We start from the raw sequence: 18510 nt of genomic DNA on the forward strand, positions 1-18510 counted from the left end.
GTTGACTTATGATGTGACCGTACTCTAAATATCTATAGAATGAAGGAACTTGTAGAATGTTCCAGTTCAAATACTATCAGAGAGTTCATGAACCCTGGAGAAGTTTCCACCTCTCAGAAGAAAAGAAATGAGTTTTATGGAAATATGGCACATAATAGAGGTCTCCAAGGACTGACCTTGAAGAATGAGAAAAAGCTCCCTAGCTAGCCCTGTTCATAGTTTTGAAATAATATTCATTTGTGACTGTGACCTGTGAAAGTGTATGGGAATAAACATAGGAGTATTCAATCTTGATTTCTAAAGCTTTTGGAAGAGATCAAATAATTTTTGTCACTGTAGATGATTTAGGGAGAAGGAAATGGCAACCCACTCCAGTGTTCTTGCCGGGAGAATCGCAGGGACGGGGGAGCCTGGTGGGCTGCCGTCTATGGGGTTGCACAGAGTTGGACATGACTGAAGCAACTTAGCAGCAGCAACAGATGATTTAGGGATCTAAATGAGAATTATGTATTTGTGAATTTGCACCAGTTTTTGTGGGAGGGTGAATGTTACAGGAATAATTGGAGCAGGCAGTGATCAGGATGGATAGTGGTAATTTGGGGGCCACTTGCAAATTGGGGATAGTACCCATGAATAGTTTTTCTTTAAATATACATGATTTTATATCCTGCCGTCTCCCTTTTCAAGAGCCTCCAAATATATATCTCAGTTCCTCCATCTAGTTGCACCTGGCACAATGGAAACAGATGGAAGAACCCAAAGTCTCAATTAAAGCTGCCTTTGAATGGATAAGCAATCCCTGCTCTGAAGTCTTGTGAATTAGGCACAGCGCACCAGCACTCTGCCACCGTGTGGCTGCTGGAGTCACTGCAACATACACATAACTCAAAATCAGCACCCGGTGCCTTAGTCTTTCACTGGGGCTATGTGTACTAGGTTTTAAGGGCAGACCCTTTATTTAAAAAGATACAGTAATTCAAGATCCATGAGAATAAATTTAAAACTTAGTTTTCCAATATATATTTTATGTAATGTAGATACCATGTCATTGGCTGTAATTATTAAGCTGCCACAAAATATTGATTTCCAAATTGCAATTTTAAGTGTCATGAGATCTTAGAAGTGGAAGAGACCTCAGAGATTTATCCAATCCTATATTAGAATGTCTCTTATGATTCTTTTAATAGGAGAGGCTGCTGTCTCAGCCTAACCATCTCTAGAAGACCTTGTTTAATTTTGCAAAGTTTACTATCTAATCACCTTTGACAGTGTTTATCCAAAAAGTTTCAAGTCCAACTAATGCTGCTTCAATAAAGCTCATATTTTCCTACATAAATCACAAAACCTTTATAAAAGGGTCTTTTTATAACTGCATTTTTCAAATCTGTTAGGTCAGCACCCAGAACGTAATAGGCACTCAGTAAATAATAGCCCTATTCAGTTTTCCCATATTCAGTTTTTTTAAGATACAGGCTCAGAGTATTATAATTGTAAGGAAAATATAATTCCAAGAACCTTGCTTTCGATAGTTCACTTAATAGTCTCCCGATTTTATACTTTAGTCCTTTTATTTATTTACTTTATTTGTTGTAACAAAGAGTCGTGGAGTTCATCCTAATGTTAGATTCTGGAGATGCAGAATTAAAAAAATAAGTATCATATATTTTTATCTATTGGGAAACTGTTTGAATATACAAATATATTCAAATATATTATAAATTATTATTATATAAATACAAATATATTGCTTAATTGAGATATGTGAAAAGTTCAATAGGACCCCAGTGAAAAATATTTGGAGTTGCTAATGTATCCACTTTCTATGCTGTATGATAAAAGACTAGAATCTCAATAACTTAAAACAATACACCTTTATTACTTCACAGTTTTCATTGGTTGAGAGTCCAGACACAGCTTAGCAGGAATCTCTGCTTCAGGGTCTTGTTGGCTGCAATCCAGGTATCCTTTAGGACTGCACCTTCATCAGAAGCTCAGCTGGGGAAATATCCATTTTCAGGATTCCTCAGGTAGTTGGCAGAATCTGTTTCCTTGTTGTGTGAATGAGGGTCCCAACATTTTATTGTCTTAGAGGCCGCTTCAGATATTAGAGACCACCCATAGTTCTCTGCCATGTAACTCTCTCCAGAGGCAGTTTATAACATTGCTGTTTGCTTCTTCAAGGCCAGCTTGAGAATCTCGACCCAGGCTTCTAAGACAGAGTCATCTATTATGCGAGGTTCCTGTGGGTGATATCTCACCATCCTTGTTATTTAATGTAACCTAATGAAGAGAATGACATCCTGTCACCTTCACTATCTGTTAGATACCATTCACCCCTGCGTCTGCCTCAACTCAAAGGGAGGAAGGTATTACACAAAAGCATGGACAAGAATTATTGGGGACCATCTTAGCATGAGTCTGTCAGAGCTGAAAAAAATTTACCTGGAGAGTCAGGGAAGACTTCACGTTGCAAGTGGAATTGTGATGAGATGTGTGATATTTTCCATGTAGATGAAAAATAGACTGAGAGAATAGCTTTTCTGATGTATGGGAAAGTGAAGGAAGATTGGATAGGCAGGACAAGGTCAGATCACAAAGGGTCTCACTTCATGAGTTAAGGAGTATACCAAAAGGATGGGTATCACACAGGAAGTGCCATGGTCAGAGATCCATGGTATACACGCCATTCTGGCAGCTAGATAGAGAGTAGGTGGGTGGCGCACAGGAGACAGGAAACACAGGAGATGCTCTGCTCTTAATGTCACGTGGCAGACAACTCAGGCAGTATGGTAGCATCTGGATACAGAAAATGCTTAGGTTATACAGTCACAGTATGTATCAGTAGTATAGACTTAGTGGTAAGAGAGAGATTATGTGTATTTTTGTGCATATTTAAAGCCAGTAGACTTCTTTCTGGAGAAGGCGATGGCACCCCACTCCAGTACTCTTGCCTGGAAAATCCCACAGATGGAGGAGCCTGGTGGGCTGCAGTCCATGGGGTCGCTAAGAGTCAGACATGACTGAGCGACTTCACTTTCACTTTTCACTTTCATGCATTGGAAAAGGAAATGGCAACCCACTCCAGTGTTCTTGCCTGGAGAATCCCAGGGACAGGGGAGCCTGGTGGGCTGCCGTCTATGGGGTCGCACAGAGTCGAACACGACTGAGTAACTGAACTGAACTGATACACATTGAGAAAGGATCAGTTTGAGGGAGATCTGGCAACCTTACAAACATCTATATGGTGAGAAAGAGCTACGTTAGAGGGGGTTAATTCAGAAAAACTGATTTGTGGAAGCCTGTTTGTGCTGTTCCGTATCAGGACTGCTCCTAGCTGAATGTTGAATTGGGTCATTTCTGTCTTTTTGTCTGCCCAACGTTCATTTTTCTCTTTCTAATTGCACTCCGTTTTCTTCTGGGGGATTACCTCTCTCCCTCTGAGGGGAATTTTGTTGTGACTGTAGATCATGGCACATGTCTCCACACTCCAGCAGCAGAAGCTAACCCTCTACCCAGAGGCCATCATCTGCCCCTTCTGCCAGATGGTGCCCTCCCTCAGGAGGCAGACAGTCTAAACTTCTGTTGGAATCAAATCGTTCCAGCAGCTGCCTTTTCCATGTCTTGTTCTTTTATCCTAAGAGCTCTCCCACATCCTTCCAATTTCCTTTCTGATTAAGTTTGTCAGAGTTAGGTGTTTATGGCCGAAGAAAATGATACAGCCGCTCATTAGCATTTCAGAGAAGAGGAGAAAACAGTGTTCACGAGCTGTCAGACACTCCATTTAATATTTCACATATCTTACTTTATCATCACTAAAGTGGCATGAAGTATAAGCTTATCTTAATATTAACAGGTTGAATTACATTAGTAGGTTTTCTCATATTACAGTTAATTTGCATTTCTGAAATTTAGTTTTATCATGATGAACTTATATATTAAAATATATGTATGTATATATTTTATATATATATAGATTCAATATGGCAAGATTTTTTGTAAGGGTTCATATATATATATGATTATAATGAGATTGCCTAATTTTAGTATTGAGTTGGTGACTGTATCTCTTTTCTTTATTCTGTAAAAAGAGTTCCTATAAGTTTGAAATGTTCCCCCTCTTGAATGGTTAATAGAATTGATCTGCAAAACTGTCTAAGCCTTATGTTTTCCTCATAGAAGTTTTAATTTTTTTGCCATCTTTAATAGTTTTAAAGTTATTCAGGCTTTCTGTTTCTCTTTGAGTGAAGTTCATTAAGTAATGATCTTCAAGAAATTTGTTCATTTCTTTTAGATTTTTTAATTTATTAGGAAAAAGTTTCTCAGTATCATTTTAAATGTTCTGCTGCATCTATGATTATCTCTCTCTTCATTCCTAGATTGTTTGTGTATTTTCTAATAATTTACTTTTTGAATAACTTTAAGGGACATGATTAATATTGTATTACTCTATTTAAATCGGTTTTCCCAATCATAATTCTGGGATATATCATTTATGTAGATTATAACATAAATGTGGCCTCTGGACTTATGCAAGATGTTCTGGTCTTTTTTTTTTTCATTTTTTGAGAGAGATTTCCAAAATTTCAATTGTATTGACTTTGATTCTCCTTATTGTATTTATTTTCTATTTTAGTAATCTTTTTCTCTTCTTCCTAAATATATGTTAGATTTATTATTTTTTAAAATTTCTTAATTTAGACACTTTGCTTACTGGTTTTCAGAGCTGTTCTTGACTAATATGAATGTCCAAGCCTCTAAATTTTTCTCTTTCAATCATTTTAGCAGCATCCTACACATTTTGATATGTAGTATTTTAATTAATGTTTAGTTGTCCTCTTTAACTCCTAAGTTAATTTAGAAATTAGGTTTTAAATTTTCCACATATGTGTGTTTTTAAACTATATATCTTTGATTTCTAGGTATTTAATGGTCAACAACATTGTCTTTTTGGTACATCGGACATTTGTTGAGACTTGATCTTTGACCTAATGTGGGGTAATTTTTTGAAAATGTTTCACGTTTTGAAGAATGTGTATTCCTCTGACATATATTAACCTGGTATAGAATGTAAATTAGTTTTTTTCTGTGAACTCTGAAGATACAATTATACTCTCTTACGGCTTCCATTTTACTCTCTATTAAGTTGTGTTACTTTGTAGGTAATCCACCTTTTCTCTCTAGTGATTTTAATTCCTACTCTGTATCTTTGGTGTTCTTTACTATGATGAGTCTAGGCTTCTGTTGTTGTTGTAAATAAATACTGGTGTGGCTTATTATGCCACATAAACCTAAGGATTTGTATATTTCAATTCCAGAAAATTCACAGCCAACCTTTTTTGGAGTAATGCCTCTCTCCCCTTCTCATTGCTGGAACTCTCATTGGAAGTATACTGGCAAGATGCTTTGGTCAAACAAGTTCTGCTTTATATAAAATGCTGACGTGAAGGAAAAAGGCCTGAATGTCAGTCCTTGCTCTCCTAGCCAATTTGTGTGTCTGAGGATCTGTGCTTGTCCAGCTCTGCGGCCTCTTGTCTCATTTTCTCAATGGTATTTTTGTGAGCTGACTGTGCTACTATATGCTGGACTATTTTGTTCTGCCCTCCACTTTATTAATTTCTTTATCGCGTTTCTCGTCTTCTGATCCTTAGTGATATTTTCTAAGGAAACTTTCCCGAATCTTTCTATTTCCTAATTCTCTACCAGTTAAGTCTAATCTGTTGTTTATTCTTTAAAGGTTTATTTTCATTAAATATTCTTTTCAATTCTGGAAATTCTGATTCTTTGTTTGGATCTGCTTGTTGTCATTTGTGATTGACTCATCTCTGATTTTCTCTTTTATGTGTTCAAACATATTAATATGTTGTTGAACATATTAACACGTTATTTATCTTGTGGTTTAAAGTGTGTCTTTTACTTTGTTTTTTTCTTATGCTGATTCTCAATCAGGATGATTTTCTTAATGTTTTTAATTATTGTTTTCATTGTTTAATTTTGAGTTCCTGTTTTCTGGATGTTTATCTTTACTAATTTTGAGACCTAGGTTGAGGATGATTTTTGTAAAGAAAAAGCACATTTTTTTTTCCCCAGACACATGGGGGACAATTTTCAGTTGTACTCTTATGTTGGTGCTTTTTTTATACACAGGTAGTGTGAAATTGAGTCAAAAATCTGAAAGTTAAAGGGCAGAGTTGTGACTACAGATACTTAGGGGTGATTTTTCCCCCCTTCCATTCACTGTCAAAGCCAAGATTAACAAACATCCTCACTGCCTTCTTATGAATGTGTTGATCTGCTTGTGTTGCTGTAAAAAAAAAATACTGCAGGATAGAAATTTATTTTCTTACAACTCTGAAGGCTGGGAGAAGTCCAAGTATCAGCAAATGAGGTTTCTGGTGGAAGTATTCTTCCTGGTTGTTGTGAAGATGGCTGCCTTCTTGCTATGTTCTCGTGGCCTTTTCTTGGGGCTGTAAATGGAGAGAGAGCTAACCCTCAAGTGTCTCTTCTTATGGGCACTAATTTTGTCAGATAAAGGCCCCACCCTTATAACCTCATTTGACCTTGCTACTGCTGCTGCTGCTGCTAAGTCGCTTCAGTCGTGTTCGACTCTGTGCGACCCCATAAACGGTAGCCCTCCAGGCTTCCCCGTCCCTGGGATTCTCCAGGCAAGAACACTGGAGTGGGTTGCCATTTCCTTCTCCAATGCATGAAAGTGAAAAGTGAAAGTGAAGTTGCTCAGTCATGTCCGACTCTAGCAACCCCATGGACTGCAGCCTACCAGGCTTCTCCGTCCATGGGATTTTCTAGGCAAAAGTACTGGAGTGGGGTGCCATTGCCTTCTCTGCATTTGACCTTAGTTACCTCCTTAAAAGGACTGTTTCCAAATCTGTCCACGCTAGGGGTTGGGAGATTCAACACATACATTTTGAGGGAACACAAACATTCAATCTGTAACAGCTGAATAGATGGTTTCTTAGTTGATCCTTTCATTGAGGATATGAACATTTGGGATCCCAGGTTTTATACAGTGACTTTTGTTCTGACCCCCTCACTTTGTGTGTGCCCTAAGGTAAGTCTTCTGTTCAGAGATCATTGTGTGTGTGTGTGTGTGTGTGTGTGTGTGTGTGTGTGCGTGCACACACACTTAGTCTCTCAGTCATGCCTGACTCTTTGCTACCCCATGGACTGTAGCCCGCCAGGCTCCTCTGTCCATGGGATTTTCCAGGCAAGAATATCGAAGGGGGTTGCCATGCCCTCCTCCAGGGGATCTTCCTAATCTAGAGATCGAATTCGTGTCTTGCATTTCCTGCATTGGCAAGGGCATTCATGACCACTGAGCCACCTGGTAAGCCCTCTGAGTTGATTAGAGGTAACTGTTAGGCAATTGGGAATGACAAATGTCTCTAGGGAAGCTGACGGCTTCAGTACTTGGTTCTATCTCTGCATTCATTTGTGTCTTCTGAGAATTTCCTGTGGTTTCTGTTCAGATTAGTTATGCAATTAATTAATCAATATATGCATGCATGTATGTATTTATATTTCATCCTATATTTTAAAACCTTATCATAAAAGTTTTCAAATTTCTGTAAGGCACAAAAGTAGAAAAATAGTAGAGAAGATATAACAAGCTCCCATATACATATCCCCTAGGTACAGTAAGCATTAATATTTTGTCAAACTTACTATAGTATCTTAAAGCTACACTATTTGACTCAATCATGCTAATATATGTAACTTGACAAAGATAATTTCTACATAATTAACTGAAATTAACTATAAAGTTATCAATGGGCTTCCCTTGTGGCTCAGTTGGTAAAGAATCCACCTGCAATGCAGGAGACCTGGGTTCACTCCCTGGATTGGAAAGATTCCCTGGAGAAGGGCAAGGCTACCCACTCTAATATTCTGTCCGAAAGAATTCAATGAACTATTGAATCCATGGGGTCACAAAGAATCGGACACAACTGAGTGACTTTAAAAAAAATAGAAAACTATAAAGTTATCAATAAGTCATTCAGTTCAGTTCAGTCGCTTAGTTGTGTCCAAGTCTTTGCAACCCCATAGACTGCAGCACACCAGGCCTCCCTGTCCATCACCAACTCCCAGAGTTTACTCAAACTCATGTCCATTGAGTCAGTGATGCCATCCAACCCTCTCATCCTCTGTTGGCCCCTTCTCCTCCCACCTTCAATCTTTCCGAGCATCAGAGTCTTTTCATATGAGTCAGTTCTTCGCATTAGGTGGCCAAAGTATTGGAGTTTCAGCTTCAGCATAATATTATCCAATTATTAGTCTATTTTCAAGTGACTCTTATTGATGTTTCTCTATTCATATTTCCTATAAACTGGAAAATGGATATAAAGGCTGGATTATATTTGGATTTAATTTCTTTAGCATGGATACTATGAGGTAGTACTTTATGTTGCATTAAATCAGAAGGTCATGTGTCTGATAATCATCATTTCTCTGCTGTTGAGACTTAATTGGTAATGCAGTTTTAGTCAGCCTGACCCTTTCATTGTGAAGTTTCTCATTCACCTTTCATCTAATGCTTTTACCATCTATTGATGAGTGTTACCTTCTTCAATTTTTTTCAAGAGGTTTCCAATTGGTAATTTTCTAATTCTGTAATTTTCTCTACTTTATTAGATGGAAATTTTCCAAAAAAGTATTTTTCTTCACATGCTGGAGTTACTAGTGGTCTGTAAATTTTAGTTTATACAGAAAAGAGAGGATAAATGTTTAATTCTTCCTTTTTAATTACCAGGGATCATAGTAAATGGTTGCTCCCCTAGTGCCTGCAGAGCTGACCAGTGGCTTTTTAAATTTTGCTTGAGGTTTATGTCTTTTATAATGAGACATTTCAAGTTGCTTTTAGAAGAGGGGATATAAATATAAAATAAATAAGCAAGAATACTTACTAAATTACTATAATTTGAGTTAATATTTCTTGTGTTCATGAAAAGTTGTTGGACCTTCAGTTTTCTGAGATAAAAGCAAATGCCTTCATATTGACACAAAAGTAGCCGTTAATTTGATAAACATTCAAAAGTACATTTCCCAGTCCTTTAAGTCTTATCCTTAGTGTTATACTTGTTTTTCCACTTTCTGTTTATCCCTTAAGGTCAGTGTGATCCTACATTTCAATAATGATTTTCCTAATATTATATCCAATATTTCATTCCTCTCACCTTCATCCATAGAGTTTGGGTTGAGATAAATAACAAGCCTACTCATAATTTCCTTTACTCAGCTAAGGATTAATATGTGTAATAAAGCAGTCAAATAGTGATTTGTTTTTAAGTCATGCTAATAGGAATTTAAAAAGAATTAAAGCTTCTAGAAGTGAATTTTTCAGCCTTCAAAGAAAAGATTGGTGGTACTTTAAGCAAACTTAGAAAAAATACTTTGTGAAAAAATTCATTAATATGGCCATTTCTCTTCTGACCTTATATTTTATCAATCTCCTATTATATGGAGAAAATGAAGACATCAACATAGTACAAAAAGCTTATTTAAAAGGCAAATAGGTCAAGTTTGTATGAAATAGCAATTATGGAAATGATCACAAACAAGTCACTGAACAAGATTTAATTAATTAGGTTATACCCAAAGAAAGGCTCTGCATTAATGTGCTTAACAACCAAGAAGGACTCGTTCTGGTCACAAACCATGTATGATAATCTATAATGAATGTGAGTAGTCTAATAAAAACATAAATGTATTATATAAATGACACACTAGAGGGAGAGAAGTTGTTTAGGTAGAAAGGATCTGGCCTCAATAATTATTAGTATTAAGATATGGGCAACCAAGTCTATCATTTAAAAAATGATTGCATTAGTTCTTCCAGAGGTAACCTATAGTTTAATATTAAACAAGATAAAACCATGTGACAAAGTTGTAATATTCAACAGATATACAGAAATATATGTACATAAAGTCTACTTTTAAATGCTTTATTGATGTCATCTTATATATCTATATAAAATATGTGAAAATGCAGTGTGTTTATTACAAAATGAGATTAATGCAGCATGTCATGTCATCAGACTAAACAGCATTATCACTTGGTAAGTTTTATATATTGTTTCAAAGAACCGCTTGTTAAAGAAAAGCAGCCTGATAATTAAGTCATTCACTTATTCACTCAGCAAACATGTCAAATATCATATGGCAAGTATAGTTCCTAGTTCTAAGAAAATGAATATTAATAAGACAAGGACCCTTCATTAATGAGCTCAAGTCTCTGTGGAGACTTATGAACAGAAACAGTAGTATTTGACTATGAAAAGTGTTCTACTGGTAATATGGGGGATGTGACGTGGATGACTTGAATGGGAATTCTTCTGTCTGGGTAAGCTGGGACGAGCTTTTCCAAGGAGGTAACTTTGAATTTGGATGTCAGAGGTTGAGTCCTAGCCCACTAACGGGAGAAATGGAGAATATCAATTTAAAAGGAGGGAATCAATTGCATTTGTAGAAACAGGAAATTATGAAACAGCATGTGGGGTTCACAGGGAATATGTGATTGGAGTAGAGGGTACCTGAGAAACCATGAGACTAAGGTATTGGGTGAAGATGGGGAAGACTGGCTGCCATGAGCAGCAGCTTCGGCTTATCAAGTCCAGTGTTTATAGGCATCCCTCAAAGGCTTTGATGCAGTTTTATGTGGTCATCACTCCTGTGGTTTGTGGGGGATAAGATGAAGGTGAGGAAAGATTCTAGCCACAAAAATGAGTTTGGAGGGTGTTGCCAGAGTTGATGAGATGTGAACCCAGGTAGTAGTAGTAAGAGTACCCCAAAAGCTGACAATTTTAGGAGGTCTTTACAATGTAGAATCATTTAGATCAGAGGAGCAGTTGAGAATCATGCGATATAGAGAGACATAATGAAGAATTATTCTAAAGTAACTAAACTGGGTAGATTGCAATCTATCGAATCAAAAACAGTTGAAGGAACAGATTTTAGGGAAAAGCTACCTGTGTTTGTTTTGGGGCATGTTGAGGTTTAGGGAGCTGAAGAATACCCAGGAAGGACAGTAAGGAATGGGGGCCTAGAAATGTCCTCATTAAACGAATAATTTTAGAAGGGAAGCTATTAAGCTAGCTCTCGGGGATTTGATTCAGCTTAGTGGACTTGTGTTAAAACAAAGGATACTCCCTTTACCTCGTTGCAGCCGAGAAGGCAACATGGGTCACCAGCAGCTCTACTGGAGCCATCCGAAAAATTCGCCAGGGTTCTCGCTCTTGCGGGTCTGCTCCAACCGCACGGTCTGATCCGGAAATACGGCCTCAATATGTGCCGCCAGTGTTTCCGCCAGTATCGAAGGACATCGGCTTCATTAAGTTGGACTAACTAAACTTCCTTAGATGGCTCATCCAGCACATCAACCTTAGGCGGAAACAATACTAGCTCTTTGTATATAAAATAAAAGTTTTCAAAACTTCAAAAAAAAAAAATATAGTGAAAATGAGTATACTACCCAAAGCAATTTATAGATTCAACGCAATCCTATCAAGCTACCAACAGTATTCTTCACAGAGCTAGAACAAATAATTTCACAATTTGTATGGAAATACAAAAAACCTCGAATAGCCAAAGCGATCTTGAGAAAGAAGAATGGAACTGGAGGAATCAACCTACCTGACTTCAGGTTCTACTACAAAGCCACAGTTATCAAGACAGTATGGTACTGGCACAAAGACAGAAATATTGATCAATGGAATAAAATAGAAAGCCCAGAGATAAATAAATCCACGCACATATGGACACCTTATCTTCGACAAAGGAGGCAAGAATATACAATGGATTAAAGACAATCTCTTTAACAAGTGGTGCTGGGAAATCTGGTCAACCACTTGTAAAAGAATGAAACTGGACCACTTTCTAACACCATACACAAAAATAAACTCAAAATGGATTAAAGATCTCAACGTAAGACCAGAAACTATAAAACTCCTAGAGGAGAAACATAGGCAAAACACTCTCCGACATACATCACAGCAGGATCCTCTATGACCCACCTCCCAGAATATTGGAAATAAAAGCAAAAATAAACAAATGGGACCTAATTAACCTTAAAAGCTTCTGCACATCAAAGGAAACTATTAGCAAGGTGAAAAGACAGCCTTCAGAATGGGAGAAAATAATAGCAAATGAAGCAACCGACAAACAACTAGTCTCAAAATATACAAGCAACTCCTACAGCTCAACTCCAGAAAAATAAACGACCCAATCAAAAAATGGGCCAAAGAACTAAATAGACATTTCTCCAAAAAAGACATACAGATGGCTAACAAACACATGAAAAGATGCTCAACATCACTCATTATCAGAGAAATGCAAATCAAAACCACTATGAGGTACCATTTCACACCAGTCAGAATGGCTGCGATCCAAAAGTCTACAAATAATAAATGCTGGAGAGGGTGTGGAGAAAAGGGAACCCTTTTACACTGTTGGTGGGAATGCAAACTAGTACAGCCACTATGGAGAACTGTGTGGAGATTCCTTAAAAAACTGGAAATAGAACTGCCTTATGATCCAGCAATCCCACTGCTGGGCATACACACTGAGGAAACCAGAAGGGAAAGAGACACGTGTACCCCAATGTTCATCGCAGCACTGTTTATAATAGCCAAGACATGGAAGCAACCTAGATGTCCATCAGCAGATGAATGGATAAGAAAGCTGTGGTACATATACACAATGGAGTATTACTCAGCCATTAAAAAGAATACATTTGAATCAGTTCTAATGAGGTGGATGAAACTGGAGCCTATTATACAGAGTGAAGTAAGCCAGAAGGAAAAACATAAATACAGTATACTAACGCACATATATGGAATTTAGAAAGATGGTAACAATAACCTGGTGTACGAGACAGCAAAAGAGACACTGATGTATAGAACAGTCTTATGGACTCTGTGGGAGAGGGAGAGGGTGGGAAGATTTGGGAGAATGGCAATGAAACATGTAAAATATCATGTAGGAAACGAGTTGCCAGTCCAGGTTCGATGCATGATGCTGGATGCTTGGGGCTGGTGCACTGGGATGGCCCAGAGGGATGGTATGGGGAGGGAGGAGGGAGGAGGGTTCGGGATGGGGAACACATGTATACCTGTGGCGGATTCATTTTGATATTTGGCAAAACTAATACAATTATGTAAAGTTTAAAAATAAAATAAAATTAGAGAAAAAAACAAAAACAAAGGATACTTTTTCTCCCTGTTTAAAAAAAAAAAAGCTAGGCAAAACTTATGAATATGGAACAAATGTGTTCTTCTAAAGCACCAAGAAGCTCAAGGGACCGTTTGATGTAAATTTTCACAATGTAGATATGTGAAACTCATCATCCTTGGGTTTCCATTTTAAATCCACCTTGTGAGATTAGGCCTAGGGTTACCTTTGATCTTGATTCACTGAGATTTAATGGAAGGTACACATATTCTGTTCAAGCTTTAGAGAGGAAAGTTGTAAGAACTTTTGGGGGATTCGGAGATTTTAAAGGCCTTAAAAAAAAAAGCCTCTTGAAAACAAAAATCTCTCAAAGAAGTTTTGTTTTTGTTGTTTTTATTTAGTGACAATATGACAATTCAACTATCATTTGCTTCCTGACGGTCAGTGAGCCGGAATTTAAGCTTTGTTCTTGCCCGAGTCTCCTGTGCAACTGATAAAAGCTTGCTTTGAGGCCTCCGTTGTTTCAATCTTTCTCTCTTCCTCTCTCTTTCTTTCCCTCTCCTCCTCTCTCTCTCTCTCTGTCTTCAGCTATTTTTCTAAAGTGTCCACCAAAGTGGAATCTGTAGTTATTTGCTAAGGTCATTGTTCAGATATGCCAACTACTCTGTGGTTTCATCTTTTGCTGTATTTCTGAGTGCTCAGTAAGATTACTGATTATTTTGTAAAAGGCCAAAGTGTCTCCTTCAATAGCATTTGATAAATGAATGTGGATGACTTAGTGCTATCAAAAAGTACATAATCAGAAATGTAGCTGCAAACTAAGGGAATAAATTCTGTAGAAAATGACAGTAATAGTACAAATCATTCAGCATAACTTTGCCTTTGCTAAAACCAGTGGAATCCAATCACAGAAAGTCTTTTTTATATGTGAATAAGGGATAGATTCCAAAGAAGCACCACTAACAGAACTTGATTTGTATGTTTGTGACTTTTTAGAGAAACATGTATTTATAACACTATTAAACAGAATAGCCTTAAATCAAAAGCATCAAGTGTGGTTAGACTAGTAGCATCTGGAAAGAATCAGCCCCTTTGCCTATAATGTTTCTAAGCAACCACAAATTGAAGCAATGCAAGGATAGTTCATGGGAAGTTAAAGTTATAATTTTTAAATTTCTACAATTTCAAATCTGCTATAAGGCAGAAATAGTGAAAGCTAATTTACACATTCTGCTTTTATTAAATACAAATTTCACTTATTTAAGTACAAAAAACCACAGCTTTTTATAAGCAAATGGACCTTTTCAGCAGGTCCAATTTAAGCCATTCTTTGTTAGGTATAATTAGAATCTGTGTATGTAGTCCAGCAAAATTACTTTGTGAAATATAAAGCAACACTGAAATTATTATTATAAAGCCATGAATTTGCTAACATACTTCAGATACTTTCTGAATTTTTAAAATTCTAATTGGATTGAATCTAATTATTATGAAACAATAATTCAATGTACCTTTTTACAATATGAATCTAAATGTAAGTCATTAATTTTCTCCTTTTTGCCATGTCCCCATTTGCATTTTATCAGATTAAATGTAAATATACTTAACACAAATTACCTCTTAAAATTCTTGAAGGTAAATCTGAAAGGTCTGCCAACTAAGAAGAGAGGAAAATACAGACTTTCCTGTAGTGTCCTAAAATAAAGCGATTTTAGAACACTATGATTTCTCAAAAGATCTTCCTTTTTCCTATGAAATATGGTTTATTTTTAATAATGTAAAATTAGAGCCTAACTGATAGGAAATGAAGTAAATCTTTCCCATATATCCTGCAGGAAAGATTATTTCTAATATGTAAATGTATGGTGCATTTACAAAACTTTCCATGTAAGAGTCCAAAATTTTAATATAGGCTATCAGAACTTTTATATTAGATAACCAGGTGAGTTGACTATAAGAAGTATAAGAATATTATTTACTTTTTTTTTTTGAAAGAGAGATACTGGCAAAACATGTTCAATAATAAATTAAAATTTATTAATTGATCTTAGTATATCGGTTTTCACCAACAAATTGGCAAAGTTTCTATGCTAGTATAAAAGATTGTGCTACATGCAAATATGTAGATATAGGTATAAATATGGATATGTGTGTGTAGATATAGTCTCTAGACTAGTAGAAACATCTCTGAATTTTTTATCTACAAATAATAAAGTGGTATCATATCATAAATGTAATATGATGTTTTTCTTTTTAATGATGTAAACCAAGGGCTGAAAGAAACCAGTAGAAATTCAGTTCAGCTCAGTTCAGTTGCTCAGTTGTGTCTGACTCTTTGCAACCCCATGAACCGCAGCACACCAGGCCTCCCTGTCCATCACCAACTCCTGGAGTCTACCCAAACTCATGTGCATTGAGTTGGTGATGCTATCTAACCATCTCATCCTCTGTCGTCCCCTTCTCCTCCTACCTTCAATCTTTCCCAACATCAGGGTCTTTTCAAATGAATGAGCTCTTCACATTAGGTGGCCAAAATATTGGAGTTTCAGCTACAACATCAGTCCTTCCAGTGAACACCCAGGACTGATTTCCTTCAGAATGGACTGGTTGGATCTCCTTGCAGTCCAAGGGACTCTCAAGAGTCTTCTCCAACACCACAGTTCAAAAGCATCAATTCTTCTGTTCTCAGCTTTCTTTATAGTCCAACTCTCACATCCATACATGACTACTGGAAAAACCATAGCCTTGACTAGATGAACCTCTGTTGACAAAGTAATGTCTCTGCTTTTGAATATGCTGTCTAGGTTGGTCATAACTTTCCTTCCAAGGAGTAAGCGTCTTTTAATTTCATGGCTGCAATCACCATCTGCAGTGATTTTGGAGCCCTCCAAAATAAAGTCAGCCACTGTTTCCGCTGTTTCCCCATCTATTTGCTGTGAAGTGATGGGACTGGATGCCATGATCTTCGTTTTCTGAATGTTGAGCTTTAAGCCAACTTTTTCACTCTCCTCTTTCACTTTCATCAATAGGCTCTTTAGTTCTCTACTTTCTGCCATAAGGGTGGTGTCATCTGCATATCTGAGGTTATTGATATTTCACTTGGCAATCTTGATTCCAGTTTGTGCTTCCTCTAGCCCAGTGTTTCTCATGATGTACTCTGCACATAAGTTAAATAAGTAGAAATTAGTCCCACATTATTAACCTCCTTAGCACTAAAGCCCATAGACTTCAGTTCTTTGAATATAAGAGGGCAAATGGATTTGTGTAACAGCAAGAATGCAAGATGTGAAGTTGCCTGAAGATGCAGTGGACCCATTTCTGCATCAGTTAGCATTCCATAAAATAGACTCCCAGATATCTTCTTCCCACCACCTGCTTATACATATGATTACAGCAGCCGTCATTAGCACCTTCTACTAGATTAAAGTCCAACGTTTTTTCCTAAGCCTTGGTTTCCTTTTTCTGACACAGAAAGCTACTTATTATTTCTAACCAATAATTTCTTGAACATTCATCATATGGATAGATCTATCAGATAGATATAGATAGATATAGATAGATTTATCATATAGATAAATCACCCAATATGTGATTAAGATTCAGACACTGTGTTCCAGAAACTGATGCACTTGTAGGGGAGGGTAGATATATATTTCCTGCTAATAGAAAAGAACCCTGTTGCCAGAGCAGTCTTGAGAAAGAAGAAGAAAGCTGGAGGCATCATGACCCCTGATTTCAAACTATGCAAAGCTATAGTAATTAAAATATTATGGTATTGGCATAAAAACAATGCACATAGATCAGTGGATCAGGATAGACAGCCCAGAAATAAACTCATGCATACATGGTCAATTACTTTATGACAGAGTAGTCAAGAATATTCTGGGGAAAGCTCAGTCTCTTTGATAAATGTGGGAAAATTGGATAGCCACATGCAAAAGAATGAAACTGAACCACCATCTTAAACCAGTATACAAAAATTAACGTGAATTAAACAGTTGACTGAAGACCTAAGGTCATAAAACTCCTAGAAGAAAACATAGACAGTAAGCTCCTTAACTAGGTCTTTGTAATGATTTTTTTTTTTTTTTGGTCTGACTCTAAAAGCAAAACCAGAAATAAACAAGCGAGACTACACCAAAATAAAAATCTACACAGCAAAGGAAACCCTCAAAAGAATGAAAAGGCAACCTACTGAATAGGAGAAAATATTTGTAAATAATTTATCTTATGATGGGCTAATATCCAAAACATATAACTCATACAACTAAATAACAACAAAAAAGAAACAATCCAATTAAAAAACAGGCAGACTATCTGAATATGCATTTTTCCAAAGAAGGCATATAGGTGGCCAGCAGACACATGAAAAGATGCTCTACATAATTATCAGGGAAATGCAAATCAAAACCACAGTCAATTTTACATATGGTAATGTACGTTTCCATGCCACCCTCTCAATTCGCCCCATCCTCTCCCTCCCACGCTGGGTCACAAGTCTGTTCTCTGTGTCTCCATCGCTGCCCTGCAGATAGGTTCATCCGTACCATCTTTCTAGATTCCCTGCCCGTGCATTAATATACAATATTTTACTTTCTGACTTCACTCTATACAAGAGGCTCTAGGTTACTCTGCCTCATTAGGACTGACTCAATGCATTCTTTTTTAAAGCTGAATAGCATTTCATTGTATATATGTACCACAATTCATGTATCCATTCATTTATTGGTGGACATCAGTGGAAATTCGCTATGTGACATTGGGAGGACAGCCCAGCGCTCTGTGACAGCCTGGAGGGGTGGAAGATGGGGTGGAGCTTCCAGAGGGAGGGAACATAGGTATTTCTGTGGCTGATTCGTGTTGATGTATGGCAGAAGCCAGCACAGTATTTTGAAGCAAATATCTTGCAATAAAAAATTAAAAAAAACACAATCAGATATCAACTCACACCTCTTAAAATGACTATGATCAAAAAGACTAGAAATAAACAAGTGTTGATGAGGAGAAAAGGGAGCCCTTGTGCACCGTTGGTGGGATTGTAAATCCGTGTTGCCACTGTGGAAAACAGTGTGGAAGTTTCTCAGAAAATCAAAAATAGACCTACCATATAATTTAGAAATTCAGCTTCTGGTACTTATTCACAGAACACATAGACACTAATTAAAAAAGATATATGCACCCTCACATTCACTGCAGCATTATTTCCAATGACCAGGATAACGGAAAGAACCTAAGTGTCCATCAATAGATGAATCGATAAGGAAGTGATACACTCCCTAGAATAATAGTCATTAAAAAAGAACAAAATCTTGCCATTTTTGACCATATGGA

General features: G+C 36.9%; 1 protein-coding gene and 1 pseudogene across 2 annotated transcripts in view; both read left to right on the top strand.

Moving 5' to 3' along the window:
- DLG2 (discs large MAGUK scaffold protein 2) overlaps positions 1-18510 on the top strand; it is a 1083296-nt gene that overhangs the window by 67041 nt on the left and 997745 nt on the right. The gene's annotated exons all lie outside the window — the stretch shown is intronic.
- LOC138986253 (small ribosomal subunit protein uS14-like) lies at positions 11190-11438 on the top strand (annotated as a pseudogene).

Source organism: Bos mutus, chromosome 29 (genome assembly GCF_027580195.1).
Source record: "Bos mutus isolate GX-2022 chromosome 29, NWIPB_WYAK_1.1, whole genome shotgun sequence".
NCBI classification, from domain to species: domain Eukaryota; kingdom Metazoa; phylum Chordata; class Mammalia; order Artiodactyla; family Bovidae; genus Bos; species Bos mutus.